Genomic DNA, 26865 nt, shown 5'->3' with positions numbered 1-26865 from the left:
CTTAATCAAGGCCACATTCACACCTCAGCTTTTTTTTATCTCAAAGCTTGAAGATCCAAGACGCTCAAAAGCACAATCCTAATAATTTCAATGGACTTGTTCACATTTGAGTGTTTTCTTACCTGTAGCAAAATGCCAGTTGCTTAAAAAAGTACATGAGCTTCTTTTTGGCAGTTTGGAGTGTTTTTTTCCCATAGACTTCAATGGGAATATGAGAGGTGACATGAGCTTTTTAAAAGTGTTTTTTTGCATGTTTTCTGGCCAAACAGCAGCTCTCTACCCCTAATCTCCTCACCCTAGTGCTTTCTATTGCCTAAAACAAAACACCTGAAGCTTGAATACACATGTAAAATGCTTGTAATACACTTCTAAAATGCGTGTATATACTTGCAAAACTCTCAAATGATAATGCCTGAAAATCACTCTTCTCATGTTTGAATGCAGCCTTAAATACATTTTTTTAATTCTACCTAAAATACACTAATCCTGACCTCTGGCCATGACTTTTGACCCTAACCCTGACTTAGATCAACTCCTTATCTTGTTACCTTCTCTATATTTTTACATTCACTGCTTTGTGTACATTTTTGTCCACTAAGAAGGAGAAAAACATGTAATGTATCTTATTCTTCATTCAAGAGGAGGAAAAAAAAAACACAGAGACACACGGAACAGTGATCAATCACTGTCATAGCCAATCAGGGGCTTTTACAGTGATCAGGTGATCGGAGACTAGGCCTCCTAGTTCCCAATCATTAGTACGAGACCCAGAGCTCTTGTTGAGAGCCCGGTCTCTGTGATGGGAGCGTGCTATCGGCACAAACACACATACATATATATATGGCTCCATGGATAAGAAACCACTTCTGTGTGGTCACATGTATACCTATACTCATCAGGAAGGGTTAAAGGTCAACAATTATAAATTGTCAGTCTAAGCTTAAAGCTCCACATGGTCCTCTGTGAGAAGGGCTGAAAATACTTAAAGGTTGCTGTCTGTCTGAACTACTTAATTTCCATTAGCCTCTGGCAAAGAATGCATATACTAAATATAAAAGTGAGTAGATTAATTTTTTGCTATTGTTTTTGGATATCCTGTACCCCTGACCCTCTCTCATCTATTTGACCAAACCAATAAAATAGCAAAAACAAGTTTTATGGAGCAGAAGTCTGTCTGTCAGTCTCCGTTGGTGGGTCAGTGAGTGTCTTCAGTGGTTCAGAGGCAAGAAAAATCACCAGTAAGAAGTCAGATAAGGCTGTCAAAATCCAGCAGCTACACACTCACTCAGTGCCTCCCTTCTTGACAATTGTTAAGATATCAGGAAGCATCGGTTTTAGATGAGTGACAAATTTGGCTTGTAAGAAGGAGCAGCAATGCAAAATCACCAAGTAGTGCTCAAGGAAGGAAGCAGAGCCTACAAATATATTGCACAAATATGGCTGTCAACATATACATAAACAGTTACAAACTATTTAGGAACAATGCTTTTAAGACAATAATATACAGTCATAACACGAATTACATAAAGTTGATGTAGCGCCCTCCTAGACAGCTAGGGGGAGCTGGGTCCTAATTATTAGTCAGAGGCTGAGTAGCAGCCTGGTGCAACAGTCAAAGGGAGGTCAAATTGTGGTCAAGCTGAGAGGCTCTGCAGATCAGCCCCTTTGGAATTTCCCCCTGCTCTAGAACTTTGGAGAAAGGTCTAGAAGTAGTGGGCAGAGCTGAGGAGTGGCTGGTTTATACTCTTAGGGGATCCTGGCCAATCCCCAACAGGAGGCTTGGCAAGGGACAAGGACAACCTTTAAGAGTAGCTGAGCCTGTTCAGCAGCAGGAGAGTTCAGGTGGAAGAGAAAGAGAAGGATGTGAGGCAGGAGCCCGTGAGGGGGCCCAGATGGAGAGGGGCTCACCTGCAGGCAGAGGACCTTGGAGGGCTGAAACCTGGGCACTTCACTGGGCCCCCTGAAATCTGGGCACTTCACTGGGCCCCCTGCTGTTGGACCCACCAACAGCACAGAAAAGGAACCAAGTGAGTAAGCCTGTACCTCCATGGGCCAGTAAGGGGAAAGGAGCACTCTAGTGGGGAACTGGATTTGCTATCTTACCTGGGACTGTTTCACACTGTAGTCGCAGGCACTGGATCCCCTGTCAGGGGATTCACTCAGTACAGCTGGATGAGGAGAGGAGTCATCTGGGATCTGAGGTGGTACTACAGGAGATGCTATCTAGCTCTCCAGAAGAGAACCTTTGCTGTAAAGACTTGTACATAGTTGCTAAGGAGTTTGTCCTCAGTTGCCGTTTTCTCTTGGGCATCCCATGCACCCCTTACTCCATTCAAGTTCTAAATCCCCTAATAAAACTTCTAAACAAAGCTCAAGGACTGATTACTGTCTCCAAATGCAAGTCTGAGTAAAGAAAATGCATGTTGCCTGGCTGTGCAGAATTATAGGAGGACCCAAATCTCTTGCAACTCCTAAGGAGGTAGTGCTACACTGATCTCTCTGACATTTACAGAAGGAAGACCTACTTTCCCAATCCTGTATGCCTCCACTGTTAGACAGGTCCCTAAAGAGTCTTTTTACCCATGATCTGATGGTCTAAGGTCCTGATGTCATCAAGAACAATACAGGATCAATGATGCTGAGGGACAGTCCACCACCAGAACATGAGGAATCACCATGTGTCGGGGCAGCGAATGATCAGGTATGGTAAAGTGATTCTCCCCTGACCTAGATTAAATGAAAAGTTAACTCTTGCAGTGCGGGTCGAACGCCACTGCAAGGTATAATTTTCAAATTTCCCAAAGTTGGGCTTTATTGTGACCCTGTCAGTTCAAAAAAATTAAAGATGAAAGTTCATCTGCAATAGAAGCATACAGTGAGGAACAGAAGTATTTGAACACCCTGCAATTTTGCAAGTTCTCCCACTTAGAAATCATGGAGGGGGCTGAAATTCACATTGTAGGTGCATTCCCACTCTGAGAGACAGAATTAAAAAAAAAAAATTCAGGAAATCTCATTGTATGTTTTTTAAAGAATTTATTTGTCTTGCACTGCTGAACATAAGTATTTGAACACCTGAGAAAATCAGTGTTAATATTTGATACAGAAGCCTTTGTTTGCAATTACAGAGGTCAAACGTTTCCTGTAGTTCTTGACCAGGTTTGCACACACTGCAACAGAGATTTTGGCCCACTCCTCCACACAGATCTCCTCTAGATCTGTCACGTTTCGGGGCTGTCACTGAACAACACGGAGTTTCAGCTCCCTCCAAAGATGTTCTATTGGATTTAGATCTGGAGACTGGCTAGGCCACTCCAGAACCTTCATATGCTTCTTACGGAGCCACTCCTTGGTTATCCTGGCTGTGTGCTTCGGGTCGTTGTCATGTTGGAAGACCCAGCCACGACCCATCTTCAATGCTCTGACTGAGGGAAGGAGGCTGTTGCTCAAAATCTCACAATAAATGGCCCCATTCATCCTCTCCTTAATACAGTGCAGTCGTCCTGTCCCCTTCGCAGAAAAGCACCCCAAAGCATGATGTGACCACCCCCCATGCTTCACAGTAGGGATGGTGTTCTTGGGATGCAACTCATCCTTCTTTTTCCTCCAAACACGATGAGTGAAGTTTAGACCAAAAAGTTCTACTTTGGTCTCATCTGACCACATGACTTTCTCCCATGCCTCCTCTGGATCATCCAGATGGTCATTGGCAAACTTCAGACGGGCCTGGACATGTAATGACTTGAGCAGGGGAACCTTCCGTCCAATGCATGATTTGAAACCATGATGGCATAGTGTTCTACCAACAGTGACCTTTGAAACTGTGGTCCCAGCTCTCTTCATGTCATTGACCAGCTCCTCCCTTGTAGTTCTGGGCTGATTCCTCACCTTTCTTATCATCAGTGATACCCCACGAGGTGAGATCTTGCATGGAGCCCCAGTACGAGGGAGACTGACAGTCGTCTTTAGCCTCTTCCATTTTCTAACAATTGCTCCAACAGTTGCTCTATTTTCACCAAGCTGCTTGGCAATTGCCCCATAGCCCTTTCCAGCCTTGTGAATTTCAGACCCCTCCATGATTTCTAAGTGGGAGAACTTGCAAAATTGCAGGGTGTTCAAATACTTCTGTTCCTCACTGTATATATACTTACCTCTCCAGAAGTCCACATCTTCTACCTTTGCTCTGTTAGGCACTGAATCTTCAGCATTCAATGCTTATGTTAGTGTGGATGTCTGTGTCCCATGCTGTGCTTCCTCAGACCCCTTTGTTACTGTTTTGTCCTGGCATCTGACCCTGATATTTAGACAGGTCTAGGTTGACCTCCCTACACAGGTGATGCTGTCACAACCGCCATGCAGGGAGAGTGGAGGACAGGAGAAATACACATTCCTCTTAGGCCTCCGTATGTGCCATTGGGTGAGCTGCTGTCTGATTGGATGCCGCTGCTCCGGATTACCCCTACAGCCATCTGTAGTGAGGGCAAAGCTTATAAAAAGAACTGGCTCATTGCAGTTGGTGTGCATTTTGCATGTGGCTAGGTCAAGGACAGGAACCTGGTGACTGTGCCTAGTGTAAGGGAAACGTTCGAGAGAACCAGGGACAACATTGGGACTGTTCATTAGTGGTGCTGTGGGGGACCTTTCTTCTACTAGTCCTTTGTTGCTCACTGCCTTCAAGGGACAGGTGCTGCAAGTACTGTGTTCATCTGTGAGTTCTAAGTTCTAAGCCCATACATAGACTCTGGTACGGTTTGTTGGAATGTTCTTAATAATACATTTCCTGCAACTTCAGATCTCTGTGTATGTTGTTCCTCCCTCCGAGGTGCCTACCACCTGGCCTCCCTCCCGCCTACAGATGGAAGCCGCAATGCTGGAATGGAGTGACACAGGTCACTGGAAAGGTGAGTAGAATACCTCTTCCAGTGCAGGGAATTATTAGAATTTTTATTAGATGAACAGGGTCGCTTTCAGCAGTGTACTTCAACAATTCTCTGATTTGATACTTTCATTATGATGACGTGGACAAATAAAAAGAAGATCTGTGCTATAAAAATATTCAACTTCTATGTGATGTCAGACACATGCTGTGTAGGTTGTTGTGATCTATCAGCCTTGGCAGCACTGTCTGTGCCTCTCTTCTGTCCTCATTCAGCTTAGAGTAATGGAGCTGAGGCAAATAACCTGTCCATTCCTTCTCTTTGCCCTTTTTTCTAGCTCATTCTGTTGTGCTGAGTTGCTGAATAGCAGCAAAAGAGGCAATGACCCCATGTCACACTTGTGTCTTTGTCACTCACTGTAAATTAAACCTTTTTGTCCTCCTATGTGTACAATGAGTGCGTGCGCTAAACAATTTGGATATGTGCTGTCAGCCTATTCTCCATAGAGTGGCCCAGGGGCATGGTCCATCACAGCCTGCGTTCTGTAACCTGGAGCCACACGATGTGACTGTCACCTATGGAAACCTCTTGCATCCTATTCAAGGGGACACACACAATAAGGTAAGTGCAGAACCGTTCCAAGCTGATGACTGCATTGTTTCTATCTCACAGACAATACTATAAACACTACCTATAGAAATATCAATGGACATCAGGTTTAAGTATGACACATACCGTGTATTCATAATGGCATTAATAATAATAATGTTATTATTATATCACTTTAAAATTCAAAACTATACTATAAAAAGGCGAACCTAGCTGATGACCAAAGACAGAAAACACTTGCCCACTTTACCCTATCATATAAAAAATATATATTTATCTATCAAAATACATTTCAATAGGTATAATATATCAAAGTGTCAGAAATAACTGCCTGTATTGCAGAAACTCTTCTGATTTAAACAGTCACTGTCACATTTTTTATTCCGTTTTAGGACAAATCTGAATTTGTTCTTAGAAAATGTTAATAGTAAGTGTGCCCATAAAAATAGTTTGAATCTCATATCATCCAGTCAAAATTTGATTATCAGGCAATGATTGAGATGTCTGTTGAGTAACACAGATATCAGTAAACATTCTCTGCAGACTAATATTAGGATGAAGAATGCGAGTGTAATTTTTAAGTACATGTTAATAAATAATCATACAATAAGAAAATTATCCAGCAGTGCAAATAGAATACATAGTGAGTGCAGAGATCAAGGGACTTATTTACAACTGCTGAAGATCAATCTGGGGTGGATCGCATTTCAGAGGAAATGTGGCAGGGGGAGAGTAGTTGATATGTTGCCTCCTCACCTTCTGTTTTAACCATTAAAAGGCCCACACCATAGCTCTGCATAGGCCGCTGCACAACCCTGTCCACTGCCCCTGCAGATTAAGTTGGGATTGGGGGTGGTAAAAACATACTGCACATTTTTTTTGCTCTCCAATTGTAAATGAAAGGCCTAAGAGAGCGGTCGCATGTGCAGCTGTCAGAATTTTCTGTCTGCTTGCCTCTCAGCCTCTCTATAGACACGTGCTCAGCCAGGCCAAGCATGTGTACAAGGAAAATGGTAAAAAGCTTGCAGGGTCATTTATCTTAGCTGTGGACAGCAAAATAGGGATCAGCCCCGGTTTTCTAAAGTTGGTCATACATGGTTAGTTCTTTGTTGGAACATTTGTACAAAATTCTGAGAAACTGTTGATCAGAGTATTCGATGATGCCACCATGGAGTCAACAAATTTTGTTTGAAAGCCCTTAAAAAATTTTGTTTGATTGCCATGCCAATGCAAAGAGCCTTAACATTCCATTTTTCATTGGCACAGTAGTATACAAAGAAAATGTAAATGACTTTCCCATTTGACTACCACAGAGACAGCTTGAATGTTGTGCAGACAGGTAAGAAGTGTGAAAATGTTTTAATCCAGAGCTTTTAAATTGATCCAAAACAAACTAATTCTGTTGGTAATGGTTGGTTCAAGCTGTGTATTTTCCCTTTAAGGAGAGGTAAGATTATTACTTGATTTGGTCATAAATGACCAGACAGGGCAACTATTATTGTCTATGGCCAACTTACATTTTCAGAGAATATGCATTGGATTATGTACCCTAGATGTCTGGCTTTCATACTGATGCTTTAGCCTTAATTTCTTCAGTCACTGACCTGAAACACGTATATGTTTAATGGTTTTTCACTCACAGATTCATTTGCTGCATGTGTGTACTGGGTGTATGACTCAGAAGTATTAATGCCAGACAAAGCCAGGAAACTAGCATTTTCAAAGCTATGTCAGAGAAGGCAGCCCCATATTTCTTCCATGACAGGTGCACAATTGTGTACAATTATTAAGAACATTTCAGCTGTTTAACTGCTTCCCCTCTGCCCTATAGCAGAAATACTGCTACAGGGCGGCAGGGGTGCGAAAAATCACATATATTCGCGGCCTCGGCTGTCAGTCACCAGGTCCTGGAGGGTGATTACTCGCTAGCACCTGGTGATCACCGAGTATTGCTGACGGGGGAGAGAACTGTATGTAAACAATACAGTTCTCTCCCCTGTCAGCTCCTGCACACTGCTTTGTATGGCTCTGCAGAGCCATACAAAGCAGTGTGCTTACAGTGGAAAGCACTCACACAGCATACTGTGAAAAAGCACACAGTTAACCCTTTGATTGCCCCAGATGTTAACCCCTTCCTGCCCAGTGCCATTAGTACAAAGTCAGTGCTTTTTATTAGAACTGATCACTGTATTGGTGTCACTGGGGATGTCAGTGACACCAAGTAAGTTCCCCCCAGTGTCAAAATGCCTGCCGCAGTCCCGCTATAAGTTGCTAATTGCCGCCATTACTAGTAAAAATAAATAAATGAATACATACCAGAAACCACTAAACAGCTCATCCACTCTCTCATCATATCACGACTCGACTACTGCAACTCCCTCCTCACTGGCCTGCCTCGCCGCTGGCTATCCCCGCTTCAGTCCATCCTGAATACGGCTGCCAGACTCATTCACCTTTCTAACCACTCCGTGTCCGCCACCCCCCTCTGCCAATCCCTCCACTGGCTTCCGATTGCGCAACGGATCAAATTCAAAATCCTAACGCTGACGTACAAAGCTGTCCACTATACTGCCCCGAACTACATCACTGACCTAATATCCAAGTACCGCCCAGCACGCACACTCCGCTCCTCACAAGACCTCCTTCTCTAGTTCCCTGGTCTCCTCCTCCCATGCCCGCCTCCAGGACTTCTCCAGGGTGTCACCCATCCTCTGGAACTCCCTGCCCCAACCCATCAGATTATCACCTACTCTTCTCTCCTTTAGGCGCACCCTGAAAACCCATCTCTTCAGGGAAGCCTACCCCACCCCCTGCTAACTTGCCGACCTCCTCCACTCTTCCTACCACCCCATCCCCCACAGCTATCTCCTCCTGTGCCACCACCCCCTCCCTCCTAGATTGTAAGCTCGAAAGAGCAGGGCCCTCGAACCCCTCGTGTATCACATTGTATTGGTATTGTTCTGTCACATGTTCTGTCCTCCTTTGTAATGTACAGCGCTGAGCGAACTATTGGCGCTTTATAAATACTGTATAATAATAATAATAATACATAAATAAATTCCAGTATATATACCGCCATTTGTAGATGCTATAACTTTCACATAAACCAATTAATTTACACGTATTCTGATTTTTTTTTTTTATCAAAGACATGTAGCAGAATACTTTTTGCCCAAAATTTATGCTGAAATTTGATTTTTTACATTTTTATTGGACATGTTTATTAGTAAGAAGTCAAAAATATTGTTTTTTCTCAAAATTATCAGATTTTTTTGTTTATAGTACAAAAAATAAAAAACGCACAGGCAATCAAATACCACCAAAAGAAAGCTCTATTTGTGGGGATAAAAAGAAAGTAAATTTCATTTGGGTGCAGTGTTGCATGACCACGCATCTGTCAGTTAAAATGACGCAGCACCGTAACGCAAAAAATGGCCTGCTCAAGAAGGGGAGTAAATCCTCTGGAAGGCAAATGGTTAAAGCAATTTTGCTAGTTCACACTTAGGATATCCTTTATATCTTGTAGGAAATATTCAAAAAGTATTTTAAACACCAAACTGCTTGTTAGAAAAGATGATGATGTGCGGAGTTTGTTAATATCTGATGACATAACACTGCTGTTCACTGAGGCCCCCGTTCACATCTGGCACTTAGGCAGAATTGCTGTGATTCTGTTTGCAATCTCAAAATGCACTGCAATAGTGGCAAAACGCACCACCTGTGTTCAGGTGCCATTCATTAAATAGCACCTAAACACAATGCAGTTCTGCTGCAACTACTGTGCAAGTAATCACACTGCAATTGAGGTAAAATGCAGCACGCAAAGCTTGTCACCCAACAAGGAGCAGGAGCTTCTTTTCGTCAACAAGCTTCAAGCGAAGTGGCTTGCCACGATTTATCACATGCAGGGGCCGACTGACAACTCATGGGGCCCCTGGGCAATAGGGGATCATGGGGCCCTTGTGTCCTTGCCCAAACTCAAAAAAGCTTATGAAAAAGGTACCAGGGGCATCTCATAGGGGCCCCCTACTGACCCCGGGCCCTCGGGCAGTGCCCGAGTTTCCAATTGTTCCATCCGCCCCTGATCACATGACAATCACGGCAGAACAGCACAGTGTTTAGGTGCCATTGAGCCTTGGTTCACATGTGAATTCAATATGTGAATTTGTATGTTTTTTGCACCAATTTGCATGACAGGTGAAATAAAATACTTTTCTACGTAGCCCATTCACATACAGTACATGTGGGCCAGCAGCAGGGAAATTTTGAAAAGTGGTCCTGTGCGATTTTCATTGCAGTGCGGGTGCGATTTCCAGACTAAGGGCTCATGTACACTGCAGCTGATAAACTCACGTTTAGCAGCTGTTCAGCGTTTTTTTCAGCATCCCCTGAACTCACCCCAATGTTTTCCTATGTGTCCATGTACACATCTTTGTTTACAGTCGTTTACAGGCAGTTGAGTTTACAGTCTTTTTTTGAACGCAGAAAACTTGCGTTCAGTAGTAGATTTTATCAGCGTTTCAAATGCCAAATGCTTGTAAACGAGTGTAAACGCAACTAACTGCATTTATAAGAGTTTGCGTTTGAACATTTTTTTAACTATTCCATTTCCTGATGCGTGAAAAATACATGCAAAGCGTTTTCCCGGTACTAAAATGGACCTAGCACACCATACTTTGAGGTTTTGCATGAAAAAAAATATGTTAGACACTGCTGCAATACTTTCTGCACAGAAATGAGCTGGAACACATCCAAACACCACAAAAAAAACACAGCTAATCTCAACACATACTGCTCTCTCTGCTTCTGCTCTCTCTATTTCTCTCAAAATGTCTGAAATAGTTAATTTTTTACTGTTTTTCAGTGCATTCTGGGCATTTTGTAAGTTCTCCTGTGGTTATCTTTAAAAGATGCTTCTAAATGCAAACGCTCATAAATGCGGTATGTAAACACGGCTAAACAGATGTTTTTAAACCTACGTTTTCCAGAAGTCAGTTTCCATTGTTCAGAAGTGTCCCGTGTACATGGGGCCTAATACACAACAATTCTCATTGGAATCTCACCTGCACAGAATGAACAAAATTCCACTGCACTGGCCATTAAAATCGCAGTGCATCCTGCAAGGCATATATGTGACCCCAAGCTGAAAATGAATGGCACTCGAACACACATGGTGCGTTTGGACACTATGGCAGTGAGAATTGAGATCACAGGCAGAATCACAGAAATTCTGCCAGAGATCCCAAAATGTCAGATGTGAATGGGGCCTTACCCATGAACAGTCTATCAGGAATTTCACATTATTGTTTCCTACAATGTGTAAAGGCTGACTTTTTAGGGCTCATTCACATTTGTGTGGCTTGCTGCAGTGCATTAACACACACACCTACTTACTGTATGTAATATGCTAACATGCATTGCAGCAGTCCATTAATTATGAAAGGAGCCAAAAATGCACCCCAATGATATGGACCCTTTTTCTTATACAGCGCATCACAACACGCAGCATCTGCACTGCAGTGCATTGCATTCTACTGTATTAGTGCATTGGGTCGTCATTCTAAATATATACTGCCACAGCTAAATGTGACAAAGAATGTGTTTTAATGATCTAGTGTATGTTATTGCAACATGCCATTGCTAAACTTTACTTGGCTGTCTTGCTGATCCTCTTGCTTCAGTATTTGAAATCATTGTCCTGAAACAAAAAGGCAGATTAAGGTGTCTGATTTTTCTACAAAATAGAAAAATAGAGGGTGCAAGAGCCTCATGCTTCAATATAAAAATTTTTATTAATAATAAGTGCAAAAACTCCATAGAACCCCAGTAACTGCATCAATCCCAGGTATGGATGTCACATGAAGAGACCAGAGCACCACTAATAATGAAGCATGTTTAAGGGATGTACAAATAGCAAATAGTGTCTTTTGTCAATAAACTCTGGTTCAATCCACTTTTACAGTGTGTGGTGGACCGCATTTTACCTAGCACAGTTCGATTACCAAGTGATCAGTTAGTTGGTGGCTTTAAGACCTTCTTGTATTAATGATCACAGTTGGTTAATATATTAACTACTGGACCAGTTGTTATATGTGATTGCCATTTGGAGGCGTTTATTATATTACATCATATCACTATGTCGGTTGCCTCAGGTTCTCTTTTTTCAGCAATAGAGCAGATTGTTAATCCTGAGAAGTTAAAGTGGTTGTAAACCTTAGATGTGAAATATGAACAAAGCATATCTCTCTGTAGTGTGTACTTGTCTCAATCCAGAGCATTAAGTGTCATTTCTGTCTGCTACCTCTGCTATCACTTCAGATGGGTTTTCCTGATACCAAGAGAACAAGGGTGACAGGGAGGGCACAGCCTGTGATTGACAGCCTCATCTCCGTTCCTGTGAGCTGTGTGAAATGAGGAGGGGGGGGGGGGGTGGGTGGGCTTCCTTCCCTCCAATCAGCTCTCAGAGCTCTCCTCACTGAGTGTAACTTCAGCACCCCATCCCTTGCCCCTTGCTTTTAAAGTCTGAGAGCTCCTGTGTCAATTCTGCACTACAATCCTGTGACTGTTTAGATAGGGTGAAATTAAGCAGACAATCTAGGCTCTGAGGAAGAGGGTATGTCCCTTGAAATGCATCAGCTATGGTGTTTGTTTTTGAGTGATGCTCAAGTCTCTTAATGCATCATCTGTGCCATAGATTGATGTAGTCATTGGGGTTCTGACTACTCCTTAACACTTATAGCCATACAATTGTGTTTCCATTTTGGTATTTAGAATAGAAGATTTTCCCTATTGGAGAGAGGTTGCATAGCCTAGAGCATCACCTGCAAATGAAGTGAAGTTCTATGTCCATGTCATTTGTCCCAAAGAAACTTTTTCTTTATTTTTATGTGTTTTTATGATTTTTGTCTTATTTTCCTGGTCTGAATATGTGTTCTGGGTCAGTGACTCAGAATTTATAAAAGATATAGGAGCAGCATATTTAGTAGGTTGTAAGGAAAGATTATCTACATATTCCTATAGAGTGCAAAAAAATTGCTATTTCCCAATAACATTTACATCTATGTGTATAACACTATCCACTTACCTGAACTGTCAAAGACATGCTGGAAGGTTAATTGGCTGCTGTCTAAATTGGCCCTAGTATGTGCATGTATGAATGTGAGTTAGGGACCATAGATATGTATGGGATATTAATGTCTAGGTGTACCTGAATAACACTCCTCACTGAGCATCTTCACTATAAATATGTTCTGGTAACCTTTTTGCAAATTTTACTTGTCATCAATGCAAAAAATAATGGTAAAACTGTTGTATGCAGTGGCCCAGTAGGTGCTACTGAACTGAAGATGCCTTGAAAATGCTTGTTAACCAGCTATCCACTACTAACAATGACTTATATTCTAAGACCCTAACCATTACACAGATAAGGCGTTCTTACTTCACTTTCTGCATACTTGTTTCACATCGAAGGCTTAAGGCACAGACGAGCAAGGCAACAAGTATTTTCAAAAGAAGGTGAGCTACAGAAGTTTAATATAGTAAAAGCCAACCACATTTACTAGTTAGCTCTCATTTACACTTGCACAAAGTGATTATGCCACATGTTTTGTTTTTTTTTGTTTTTTCAAAACGTGCATAGACATGCCCAATAAAATCACTTGACCATAGTGACCATATATGAATTGGCCCTTTCTGGACATTTACAGCTCTGTAGTAACTCCACATTAAATTCTAGTTTTCTATTTGAGAAAAAACCCTTACTAGTAAGTTTTCTGATCCTTATTATAGGTTCCAGAATGGGAGACTGGTCTATCTTGGGGCGTCTACTAACGGAGGTCCAAAACCATTCAACAGTAATTGGAAAAATATGGCTGACAATGCTCCTGATATTCCGAATCCTCTTGGTAACACTGGTAGGAGATGCAATGTATGGTGATGAACAGTCTAAATTCACTTGCAATACCCTTCAACCTGGATGCAACAATGTATGTTATGATAGCTTTGCCCCGGTTTCACATCTTAGATTTTGGATCTTTCAGATTGTTCTAGTGTCCACACCTTCCATTTTTTACATAATTTATGTACTGCACAAAATTGCTAAAGATGAGAAGACTGAGCTAGAAAGGGCCTACATCATGGAACTTCTTCAAAGTTTATCCATTGGTGAACATTTCCTGAAAACCAACAAAAGTTCAGATGCAGATGAGCAGGTGGAGGTTAAAGACTTATCCAAAAAAGGAGAGAGGTTCAAGCCAAAATTTGCTAATGATCCTGTGCGTGGTCCCATTCCTGTGTTTGACAAGATGCATGTTATTTACATTGTCCACGTGGTGCTCAGGTCAATTATGGAAGTGGTGTTCTTAGTTGGTCAATTCTACCTTTATGGCTTTGAAGTACCTCATCTTTTCCAGTGTCACACCTACCCTTGTCCCACCACAACAGACTGTTTTGTCTCCAGAGCTACTGAGAAGACAGTATTTCTTAACTTCATGTTTGGAGTTGGTCTTGGTTGTTTTATTTTGAACATTGTGGAGCTGCATTACCTGGGCTGGTTTTATGTATTTAGAATCTTAACAGTTGCTTGCAATACCTGTTGTGAATTCAAGAGCAGGAAGAAAAAGAGGCCCATGGTGCTGCATCCTGAGCAGAACAGTCTACTTATACATCTAAAGGACACTATACAAGAACGGTTTGTCCTGAAGACCTCAGCAAGCCTTTCCACAGAGAAAATTGGCTGCCTACCTTCTCCACCTGTAAACACAATTTCCTTCACAAATGATGACACCGATGATACTACCTCAAGGAGGAGCCCAGATACTAAACACTGTAATATAGCCAAAATGCCCAAGGGGAAGAAATCTTGGCTATAAGTGGTTGGATTTTACAACTGTCATAGTGTTTTTGGCGTTGTTAAAGAAAGCGTGGTATTTGACTATTTAGTTCACATCTGAGTGATTATACATTAGTCTATAATTACATGGCTCTGTAAAATATATGTTTAAACTATCACGTGACAGTCAGCCATGTTTTTAAATCTAGTATACTAAAATGTGGACCTTTTTGTTGCTAACATCAGTTAAGAAATCTCTGAATAGCTGATAATAATCTGAAGTACAATTTGTATATATTGATAGACATGTATATGTTGTCTCCTGTTTTTGCCACACATTCCAAGCATGCCCAATCTCAGTCACCTATTCAATGGAGCTTCCTGCAATGACTGTAGGTAAAAAATTCTCATGGTCATGCTTGAGCGCTTGACATATTTGTATCTGGAGAATATGGTGGGTACTTGTGCATAGCTGGGTCATCCCCGAAAGCAATGTGCCTCTAAATAGCACTTCATACATCCATGTGAATTAGCATACAAACTGTTGTAATTCATGTCACTCTAGTTCTTCACCAGCTAAACAGAATGCTCAAGGAGGTCACCTGAAGACCAATATGGTACACATAACAATCTTCATTCCCTGCAAATGTCTCCAATTTACTAGATGAGCTAGACTCACTGATTTGACCTTGATGCACTGGGTAATTAGGCAACTGCATAGCAAAACTAGCAGTGTGGATAAATCTAAAAATATACTACTTGAGGGTTAATACATGAATACATCATATGGTCTAGGGGTGATTAAACTGAATCAATGATAAAGAAGGATCTGGGTATCCCTCTAAATTACATGCAATGCTAATCTGCAGTTTCTATACAAGCCATTACTATAGTCTCTAATGTAATTTAGTTTTGTGCACTGGTTCACAAAAATTATGCCCTACAACTCGAAAAGCAGATATTAGTAAAAGAATAGAAGAAATTGGCTTTAACCCCATACCGACACAGTAACGCATATATGCAGCGTCCTGGAGTTGAGTTTCAAACCTGGGTGCCGCATATATGTGTTCTTGTGTTTGTACTGGGAGCGTGCATCGGGAGCCAAGACTCCCAATTCCCAGTCACCTGATCACTGTGATAGCCTCTGATTGACTATCATGGTGATCAGTCACTGTGAAGCACACCCATGTATTTTATTTCTCTTCTGAATGGAGAGAAAGATACATTGTATCTCTCTCTCTCCTCACAGGGAAGAAAGTTGTAAACAAACCAAAGTGTGTACAAATAAAAAAAAATTATAACATAAAGACAAAAATTGCTTGATTTAGGTCAGTATTAGGCTTTGTGTTAAGGTCAAGGTAAGGGTCAAAGGTCAAGGTCAGCATCAAAGGTCAAGGTCAGTATATTTTAGGTAGAATTAAAAAAAAATGCCTTTTTCAAATTAGTATCAGTGTCATTATGTTTAAGGTAGGATAAAAAATCAAAATGTGCACTATTTTTCTGGGCCCTACTAAGGGTACAACCAAGAAAGAACATACACATTTGAGGTATCACTACGATCACCAGCAGGAGAATTTATTTTGGATTGTTCTTTGGTCGTAGGTTATGGTTGTAGCACGAAATATACAGCTATATCTAAAAAAAATTTTTTTTTACTCTTTGGGACAGATTTCCTTTTTCCTTTGATAATAAAGAAAAAAAAAAGGAGACATCTGTTACCATTTACCACCTAAAGACTCTTCCTAAACTTTTATTTAATCCCCAAGTGGGTGTCCCAAATATGCATTATTTCTGTTAATACTGGCTGTAGTTCCACCTTAGTCTGAAGCCCAAATTATGGCCATTACTATGGGGGGGGGGGGGTACAGCCAGCACTGACCCCCTCCACACCCCCTTTCTAATCTGAATCTTCTTATACTATTATAAATGAACAGCCAGTGCTGCAGGGCTTTGTGATAGAGCTGCTGGCTGCTGGTAAACATGTAAGGAACATGCATTTGGTTAACTGGGGGATTGAGTGAACGTTTTGTAGAGACTGCTTTTTTAGTTCAATCTGAGTTTATTGAAAATTTTAGAAACATGGATTACAACAAAATACAAGTAAAATAAACAGGTAACAAAGAAGGGTGAGATATTGCATACAAATATCCGAACAACATTTTGCTGTAGTGAGATTATGATACATACAGGTTTTATTGACATGAATCAACGAAATTAGGTGAGAATGTAGAACACCCAAAATAGAAGAGGTGTTGTAAGCATAGAAGAGTAAGTGGTTGTCGGGCTCTTTGGCCCCAGAGGAACACATAGAAATCAGAGATTATGGGAACATGTCTCAGATTATATGGAAGAGATGATAAATGTATCAGGTGATATGGTAATAATAGAGAGGGATGCGCAGAGAAAAAAGAGAAAAAGGAAACAAGTATAGAGCAGTAGAGGGAGAGAAAGAAACAAACGATGGTGTATTCGCTCCACCATGGCTACACCACAGGAGGGTTGGCATCGCTGGTGACCCATGAATGGAATTCAGAAGTGTCAGAATATGGTCCAGATGGAATAGAACACATCCTCTTTTCCTGTTTCCCACACCAACAGGAGTTCCAGGTCATGTATGAGACTGCTTTTTTAAAGCTTTTTTTCATGCAGTAAAAATAATTAAAATTGTCACCCCTCAATAATCCACCCAGATGATGAAAACTTTATTGCTCATTTACTTGGGGAGATCTAAAACAGAATACCTTAAACCATGGTCCCCCAACAGCTGTTGTTTTTTTGCTGTGAATGTTGCTCCTACAGTATGTCATCAGGTCCAGTGTAGGGCCTGCAGCCACATCATCAGCATGGGTTGTGGCCGCTGGTCCTGCTCTGTGTCTAATGACATCAGTAAGTGAGGCAGTGACAAGACTGGTTGAAGACCAGCAAGGAAAGCGGCTTCAGGGAAACACTCATGTGGGTTATGGTGTTCTAGGTCATCACCTAGAAATTGAGCAGTATAGTCCTCATCAGATCTGAGGGGAGCATCAGTCTATTATTTTCTAAATGCACCATGGCCAATGTAAATAAAACAGTAGCTCTAGTTTCAATGCTCATCTTTAATCTAGAACTCTCCTCTACAATACCCCTTCTGCTCCATAAAAATCTCTCAGTATTCCATGTCTCCAATTAAAAAAACTGTGGATTTGGAGTGTCACGGTGCTGACTCCTGGCCATGGCACCTTGCACTCACATTTTATTGCTGTTATAACATCAGTGCAGCTCCCTGGATCAACCAAGGTTGCCCACCGCCAGAAGACCTAAAAGGAGATCCCTTTATGTCTAAATCACCAGCCATAAGACATCAGTAAATGGTAAGCAAAGTGAAAAAAAACCCTCATTATTTACAAATGGGGGGGGGAACCATAAAGGGGGTGGGGTGGGGGGCATGGAGACTGGAATTGAGTGTCAATTATTTTATTGTTTCCTGGAATTAGGCTTTAATTATTTATTGCTGTCCAGAGTTAGGCTTTATGGGGATAGAAGAGACTAAGATAACATATAAGTATCTTACAATACAGGGATCCTTTGTAATTTGGAAGAAGCTGGTTTAAAGTGGTATTAAACCCAAGACCCTGCATTCACTATATCCGGTCTCCTGCAGTACACAGAACATGGAAATTATTTTAGTAAATATAAACTGCTAAATATCTTTTCTCATCAGCAGTTAGAGCTGTGACTTCTATTAGTGTCCAGCTGAGTACTGGATAAAGCTTGTAGGAGGAGTTTTCGTTCTGCTCTAGAAGGATGCAGAACCACGGACCTCTGTCTGGACAGTGCTGATTGGCCCTGTGCTGATCAGACGCACTCTCCCAAGAAAAAACAACAACCCTCTAGCAAAACACACCAAACTGAGCATGTGCAGAGTACCTCCATTATATGTCTTATTAGGAGATAAGAGGGGGGCACTGGAAGAAGGGGAGGATCAGAGAAGACAGGATCAAATAGCATTTTTACACAATGAAGAGGATTAACCCCTTAGGTTCCACAGTGAGTATATCAAGCATGCTTTACTGCATATACAGACTGATTTTACTGTTGTGGGTTTAGTAACACTTTAAGTGGTAAAATGGAAACTATGGAATAGTCTTCACTGGAACTTATTCTAGAATTGATTCATTACAAGGGGTATTTCTAAAAGCAATCAATATAAAAAGGCTACTTTAAAAAAAAAAAACATACTGTGTATTCAAGGGGATTATCCAGTTGTCTCTGGGGATCAGGAATATGTTTTTTCCTGGTGAATGCAGACCTATCTTTTATTATCTTTATTTATTTACCTTTTACCTTTTTTTTGTCTTGCTCTGGATAGGACCGTGCGGTGGGGTGGTAGAAAATGTAGTTTTTGCATCCGTAACACATCAAGAGATGATGGATGACAGTGGTCTCAACTAAAACACATATGCACAATGCACACATCTAATTTTTCTGTGCTACAGGGATACACTTATTGGAGATGAATGCCAAATCAGACTCAAATCAATCCTTATCATCTTCTCATATGTTTTATCCCCACAAAGTACCATCTACTAAAATTAATAAAATAGTCATCCTTATTCAGTCACTGGCAGAAAAGGTTATGAATTTGTAGCACTACCCCCTTAGGAGTTGCAAGAGATTCGGGTCCCCCTATAGTCCTGCACAACCAGGCATCATGCATTTCCTCATTCAGCCTTGCATTAGGAGACAGAAACCAGTCCTTGAGCTTTGTTTTAAAGTTTTATTAGGGAATTTAGAACTTGGATAGGGTAAGGGGTGTATGGGATGCCCAAGGGAAATGGGAACTGAGGACAAAACTCCTTAGCAACTATGTACAAGTCTTTACAGCAAAGTTTATCTTCTGTAGAGCTAGCCAGCATCTCCTGTAGTACCATCCCAAACCCCAGATGACACCTCTCCTCATCCAGCTGTACTGGGTGAATCCCTGGGCAGGGGATCCAATGCCTGCCACTGCAGTGTGAAACAGTCCCGGGTAAGATAGCAAATCCAGTTCCCCACTAGAGTGCTCCTTTCCTCTTACTGGCCCAGGGGGTGCAAGTTTACTAACTTGGTCCCTCTCCTGTGCTGCCAGTGGGCCGGTGGCCGCTACCAGGCTTTCTACCTGGGCCGCTCCTTATCTGCCACACAGGTGGTCCTCTTTTAGGGGGCTGGTGAAGTCCAAGCTTTCCACCTTCCAAGGTCCTCTGCCTACAGGTAAGCCCCTCTCCATCTGAGCCCCCTCACAGCCTCCTGCATCCAGCCTTGCATCCTTCTCTCTCTTCCACCTCTCCCCTCCAACTCTCCTGCTGCTGAGCAGGCTCTCTTACTTTTAAGGGTTGACCTGGCCCCTTGCCAAGCCTCCTATTGGGGATTGGCCAGGATCCCTCAAGAGTACAAGCCAGCCACTCCTCAGAGCCACCAACTGCCTCTAGACCTTTCTCCAAAGCTTGAGAGTAGGAGGAAATTCCAGAGGGGCTGGCCTTCAAAGCCTCTCAGCCCTGACCACAATTTGACCTCCTGACTATTATACCCAGGATGCTATTCAGCCCTCCTCTCTAACGATCAGGACTCTAGCTCCCCCTAGCTAACTAGGAGGGCACTACAAATTTAATTGAAACAGCCAGTCTGTATGCTGCTCACTGGCATTAAAACTTCAAAATCTGTTTAAAAGCAGCCTGTCCTGAAAAAATCACAGAGGTTATTAATGCTAACAATTCCTTCAGGCCCGGATCACACTAGTGCGGGCCTTGTGGCCCATGTTTATGCTGGGACAAAAGCCCATTCATTTGAATGGGCTGCTGTACCCCACTTTTCACACAAGGAAAAGGTGCATGCACCTTTACCAAAATGCATCCAAACGGAAGCAGTATGGTCTTTTTGACCATGCAGTTTCTGTGTGGTTTCTGCACCAGCGATTGCAATGTGGGATGAGATGCATGATGATTCTATTTATTATTAATGAAACTTCCCCCCCCCCCCCAAGTTTAGCAAGAGAAATGCAATGTGGCTGTGGGAAGTCAATGGTCTCAGGTGATACACAGAGATTAAACAAATCCTCCTTGTACCTGTTTATCTGTGGTTTTCTCTTATCTTATAATTTAGAAAGCTTGTCTGAGAGTTCAGAAAAAGGGGGCGGAGAGATGAAATTACACGCTGCAGAGCTCAGTGAGGAGAGCTCTGAGAGCTGATTGGAAGCAAAGAGACATACCCTTCTTCACACAGCTCACAGGAACAGAGCTAAGGCTGTCAATCTGCTGGAGGTCCCTCCCTCGTCACCATTTCTCTCTTGCTGTCATGAAACCTTGTCAGAAGTGACTCATGTTGTTAGCAGAGGAACAGGGCAGCAGACAGAAATGACACTAAGGGTTTATTTACACTTGCTTCGAATTGAACACACATTAAAACATTAACCACTTCAACGTGTTTTTTATATGGTTTTTTGTGTTGCTCTGGTGATGCTTTATTGAAGCTTTGCAAAAGCCATGTGTGTGTTGATTTTCAATTTGTTTTAAAGGGGCCCAGCAAAACCCTAGCTCAGTAAGACCCCACTCAGCAGATTCGCAGCTCATTGGTACCCTCGTTCAGCAGATGCCTTGCTTATTAGTACCCTCATTCAGCAGATCCCCAGCTTTAGTACCCTCGTTCAGCCGATGCCTCACTCACACTGATCCTCCCCTCTCTCTGGTCCCCGTTCACCACCCGATATATTGATCCAACATTGCGCAACACATGTGACATCGCTAGTTTCTCTTTCTCTGGTCCCACAGCTCTGCTGATCCTCTGCTGCTCAGTCTTCTCTCTCCGGTCTCCTTCCGCTATAGTGTTCCAATGTTGCACACCATGTGTGGCCTCCACTATTTGCTCCTCTGAACACCAGCTGTGATGTCTGCACCAAACCCTCCCAGAATAAATACACATGAATCAGTAGTGACTGCTGGTGATGTCTTTCTGGTTCTCTTGTTGGTGCATCCTGGGAAATCTCATACCTGCAATACCTCCAAAACAAAGCAAAGCCAAATCTGAATAAAAGCCTCTCAAAAGCTGCAGGTGCTGTAAGCGAGCTTTGTCGTAGACTTCTGTGGAGGCTTTGAAGATGCTTTGAAGCACCAAAAAAGTGACTTGGGGTATAATTTGTGAAGCGAAGCAAAAGCAAAGCAAAGCTAAGCAAACTCAATGTGTAAACAGGACTGGAAGCTTTCCATTTTATTTAGAGACAGGGAGTTTGATTGGCATTCAGAGTGCTTTAAAAAAGTGTGTCCAATGCCATATTTTGAAGCACGTGTAAACAATCCCTTAGTGCTGTTAATTGAGACAAGTACACACTATAGAGGGATATGCTTGTTCATATTTCAAGTCTGAGGTCTACAACCACTTTAAAGCCAAATCAATAAAACCTGACCATTGTAAACATTTCCTTTATCTTTACCCGGACAATTTGTTCTGCATGTAAATGTAGAAAAAATATAAAGGCAATAAAAATGGGATACATGAAATGCTACCATTACATTTATTAACATGTGTCTAGGGTTAAAATGAACAATCATATATTCAATAACATGTCAAATGTATTTCTAGTCTTTTCCTATTAATCAAAACAATTCATAAGATTCATAAGAAAACTAAACTCTAACCCTCATAAGAAACTAAACTCTCACTTGCCTTTTCATGACATTTTGAATTGTTGGCGCACGTCCTGCTGCAATGTAAGTGTAACAACTGGCATTTCTATTTGTAAGTAGTGGATATGCCAGATTTTACTGCAACAATGTTTGTTAAAATCCCTGCAATGTACATTGATCACCCAGAGGGGATCGTTTTTTTTTTTCTCAACAAAAGTGGAGTAGCACTTTAACATACTGTAACTACCTATGTAGTTCCAGGCAGCCAGTGTTGTCTCAGTCCCCTGATACTGCCACTTACCTTGTGATTCAATACATAGTTACCAGCATGGCCAGATCTAGGGGGGGGGGTGCTTGGGGGGGCCGTGCCCCCCCAGATTTTTATTTGTGCTCCCCCCCTTCCCCAGGCCAGCGTCCCCAATGGACATTGTACCTAGGACCACTGGGTTTCTTCCAAATTCCCTCAGTGCTTTGGACAGGGGGCAACCTGACCGGGTGAACTAATTACAGGTCAGACAGGAGAAGTGTCAGTGGCAGAGAGCACATGGCTTGATTACCCACCCCCTATCTCCTCCATGGACTGCTCACCTTCTGGAAATGTGAGTGAGGCGGGTAATCAAGTCATGTACCATCTAAGAGTGGTCTGCCATATGGAGGATAGCTGTTATGAGAGGAGGTGGGGAGAGAGTGGAGGGGAGATAAGGAGAGCACAGGGGACCTGCACTTACTCCAGTAGTTCCCTTCTGTAAAATTTGAGGAGGGAAGAAGGAAAGGAGGGGGGTAGAGGGAAGGGGTGGGGGGCTTGTGGAGGAGGGGATATTTGTGCTGGGATGAATAAATGGGGGGGGGGGATTGTGCTTGGAAAGGTAATTTGGAGGGGCTTGTGCTAAGGGGAGGGATTTGTGCTAGGAGGGAGAGTTTGGGGGGGGGGGGGGATTTGTACTAGGAGGGGGGATTTTAGGGGAGTATTTATGCTAGGAGTGGGGATTTGAGGGAAAGGATTTGTGCTAGGTGTGGGAATTTGTGGGAGAGGATTTATGCTAGGATGGGGGATTTTTTGGGGGGGAATTACACTAGAAGTGGGGATTTGGGGTAAAGGATTTGTGCTTGGAGGGGGGATTAGGGGAGGGAATTTGTACTAAGATGGGGGATTGGGGGGGGTTGTACTAGGAGGGGGGATTTAGGGATAGAATTTATGCTAGGAGGGGGATTTTGGAAGAAAAGGGGATGTGTGCTAGGAGGGTTTTTTTTTAGGTGAGGGGGAGTTAGAGCTGGAAGGTGAGATTGGGGGGCAAGGTATGTGCTGGGAGGGAAAGTAGGACTGTGAGGATGGGGAATTTTTGCATTTCTGTTTGGGGAGAATTTTGGGGAGCTTGCAGTTGGAATATATGCATAGGAGTGAGTGTGTTGATTAGTGCTGCGTATTTATTTTTTTGGGGGGGGGGGGGATTTCTGCTGAGACATAATGATTACACATCAGGAGGGGGATGTAGTTCATCACCTTCGCCTTGGGGGCTAGATGACCTTGTCCCAGCACTACACACAAGGCATTGAACAAATCTCCATTTCCCCACATAACACATAGCTGAGATCAGATTCCCTTACAGACACAGCCTCAATCTGCACAATGTGTAACTGGCTGCTATGTTGCAATTCTGACCTGTGAAATTCCCTGATCTCATTTGCAGCTGCAGTAGACAGTTACACACTGTCTGGAGGGATATCGATCTCAGTTATGTGCTGTGTGGGGAAGAGGAGATCTCTTGAGTGCCCAGCCAGCAGTGACCCTCTCCTCAACTCTACTATCAACTGCCTTAAGCCCTGATGACCCCTGTCCTCTGCACAGCAGACCACTATCCTCTATCCTGCTGACCCCTGTCCTCTGCACAGCAGACCACTATCCTCTGTCCTGCTGACCACTGTGCTCTGCACAGCAGACCACTATCCTCTGTCCTGCTGACCCTTGTCCTCTGCACAGCAGACCACTATCCTCTATCCTGCTGACCCCTGTCCTCTGCACAGCAGACCACTATCCTCTGTCCTGCTGACCACTGTCCTCTGCACAGCAGACCACTATCCTCTGTCCTGCTGACCCTTGTCCTCTGCACAGCAGACCACTATCCTCTGTCCTGCTGACCCCTGTCCTCTGCACAGCAGACCACTATCCTCTGTCCTGCTGACCCCTGTCCTCTGCACAGCAGACCACTATCCTCTGTCCTGCTGACCCTTGTCCTCTGCACAGCAGACCACTATCCTCTGTCCTGCTGACCCCTGTCCTCTGTCCTGCTGACCCCTGTCCTCTGCACAGCAGACCACTATCTTCTGTCCTGCTGACCCCTGCCTGCCTTGATAACCCACTGCACACTGCCCTACAAACTAATGGCCTCTGTACACTGCCCTACAAATTGCTGACCCTATTCTCTGCCCTGCTAACCCCATGTACACTACCCTACTGACTCTTACACACTGCCCTACTGACCTCACATACTCTGCCACCCTGACATGTTTTACTGCATCCCCAAATTAGACAGGCTAGATCCGGCCTGGTTACCAAGTACAGTCCAAGTGATTACTGTGGGGATGTGGGGGAGAGACTAAGGTAATATGTTTGCTCACCTGCAGCAGATTGACAACATCATTCTCTAGAACTGCACCTGCATAGGCATAGTCACATGTCTTGGCCTCAAGAACTGCTTCCTAATTATAAAAGGTACAGATTTTTTTAAATTATATTGTTCTGTATAATGTGACATGACATGAATGTACTTCTAGTTTCTTATAAGTGTAACATGCACACTATACTTTTTTATATTAAAGTGGACCTGCAGCTAGACTATAGACATGAACGTTTTCACATACTCTTAACAAGCAGTAAAACAGTTTTAAAAAACCTCTCTGTCCTCTTCAGCTGCTTGTACTGTGAAATAATTAATCATCACAGATACTCAAATATCATAACAAAGACTCTAAAATCCCCCCCCCCCATCATCCCTTCTCACTGGGACATCATCATTGTCATACTCACATGCCGAGCAAATCCAGTGTCGATCTGTTGTGATCCGCTAATCTGCCACTACACACCAGGTCTCATGCTGCCACCTCCCTTTCTTCATCATCTGGAGCTGACTGTCTCTTCCAAGCTCTTGCAGACGACCCCCTGAAGACGCAACACAAGGTCCTTCCTCCTCCAGTGTTGTAATGCTTCCACCAAATGCCGGAGGCTACAAAGATATCCCTGGAGGCTGTAGCAGCAGGGTGCTGTCATTCTTGTCTAAGCAAGAATGGAGGCAGAGAATGGAGTGGACCAAGAATCAAGAAAAAATTTCCCAAAACAAACATTTAATATATTGCAATTTACCAATTCTTAAATGTGGTGGCTGCATTAGGTTTCTTTTTTAGGCTTTCTTTGCTTAATTTGCACTTGGTAATCCAGTCAGTAAGTCTGTCATTTTTTAACAGGACAAGCTGTCCTACAGATGTAACAGTATTAGACAAACCATTTAACAACCTTAACCTCTAAAAAGGGTTCAGAGGCGGTTGTACACATACTGCAGCAAACAAAACCCATTCAATGAATGAGCGCTGCCTGTCAACTACCCTCCAAAAAGCGATCCACTGCAGATTGCTTTTTAGAGGAGTGGAAAAGTTACTACAAGTGTAAACAAGCCCTAAGTGGGTTTCTAATAGTTTACAAGCATCTGATGTTTGTTAACATTAGAAGGGTGGCAAGTTTACCAAGATTCTGATCTCCCTGAAAAATAAAGGGGAAAGGAACCCTGATTTAATTTCATGGTGAGAACTGTGAAGATAAATTGCTCCTCAATGCCTATAGCTACATGGGGGATTGTTTCAATGTTCTTTTATTACTTTAATTTGCATAAAGTAAGCTCAGGTTCACTTTAAAGTATAACTAAAGACAAAACTTTTTTTTTTAGTTTTTGGATAGAGCGGAGAGGGATTAGAACACCTGTTAGGTTTTTATCACTGTCTGTCCCCCGTTAGGAAGATTCTCCCTCTTTATACTGTATGTCCTGTTTTCATCAAAAGTGAAAGTAAAAAAAAAGTCCAGAAAAGTAATAGAGGGGAAATCTTTCAGTTGGGACACTAGTTCTGGTGACCTGGGGGGCCCCAATGAATTCCCTTAATTTACAGGGATTTCCTCTCAATTCCTGTTTTGGCTATGGGGCAGGAAGTAAAGGAAAATCTCCAAAATGGGACACAGATGGTGTAAAAAAATCTGACAAGGGTTATAACCCCTGTATAAATAATGACAGCAAAAAAACACTCTCAATGTATATATATATAATATATATATATGTTTTTCTTATCTCTACTATCTTACTGTGCTCTGATTTAAAGTGGTTCTAAAGGCTTAAGATTTTTTACCTTTATACATTTTATGTATGAAGGTAAAAAACCTTCTGTGTGTAGCAGGCCCCCAGCCCCCTCTAACATTTAGCTGATCCCCATCCCAACCAACGATGTCCACAAGAGCCTCGGTTCTCCAGAGACTCTCACTCCTGATTGGCTGATGCAGCAGCTTGAGCCATTGGCTCCCACTATTGTCAATCACAGCCAGTGGGCCAATCAGAAGAGGGAAGGGATGAGGCCGAGCCGCAGGTATCTGTGTGAATGAACACACAGAGCCGCGGCTTGAGAGAACGCCAGCTTGGGTGCCCCTATAGCAAGCTGCTCGTAATGGGGGCACCTGACAAGAAGTAGGGGCCAGGAGCGCCGGCGGGGGACCCGAGAAGAGGAGGATCCGGGCTGCTCTGTGCAAAACTACTGCACAGAGAAGGTAAGTATAGACATGTTTAGTATCTTTTTAACAAACAGTCTTTTGGTTTAAAGAATAATTTTCAGGCATTGGTATGCTATACATAGTTACACTAGTCCAACTTGAACCAATGTAACT

The 26865-nt window shown here is 42.7% G+C and overlaps 1 pseudogene; it reads left to right on the top strand.

Moving 5' to 3' along the window:
* The first annotated feature begins 13282 nt into the window (after positions 1–13282).
* Positions 13283–15757, top strand: LOC149457956 (gap junction delta-2 protein pseudogene; annotated as a pseudogene).
* The last annotated feature ends 11108 nt before the right edge of the window (positions 15758–26865 follow it).

The sequence above is a fragment of the Staurois parvus genome, unplaced genomic scaffold (assembly GCF_062004578.1).
Source record: "Staurois parvus isolate SC_StPar_1 unplaced genomic scaffold, SC_StPar_1.0 ptg000299l, whole genome shotgun sequence".
Classification (NCBI taxonomy): Eukaryota; Metazoa; Chordata; class Amphibia; order Anura; family Ranidae; genus Staurois; species Staurois parvus.
Note: the sequence above shows the minus strand (reverse complement) of the source record. Positions and strands in the feature narration are given on the sequence as shown.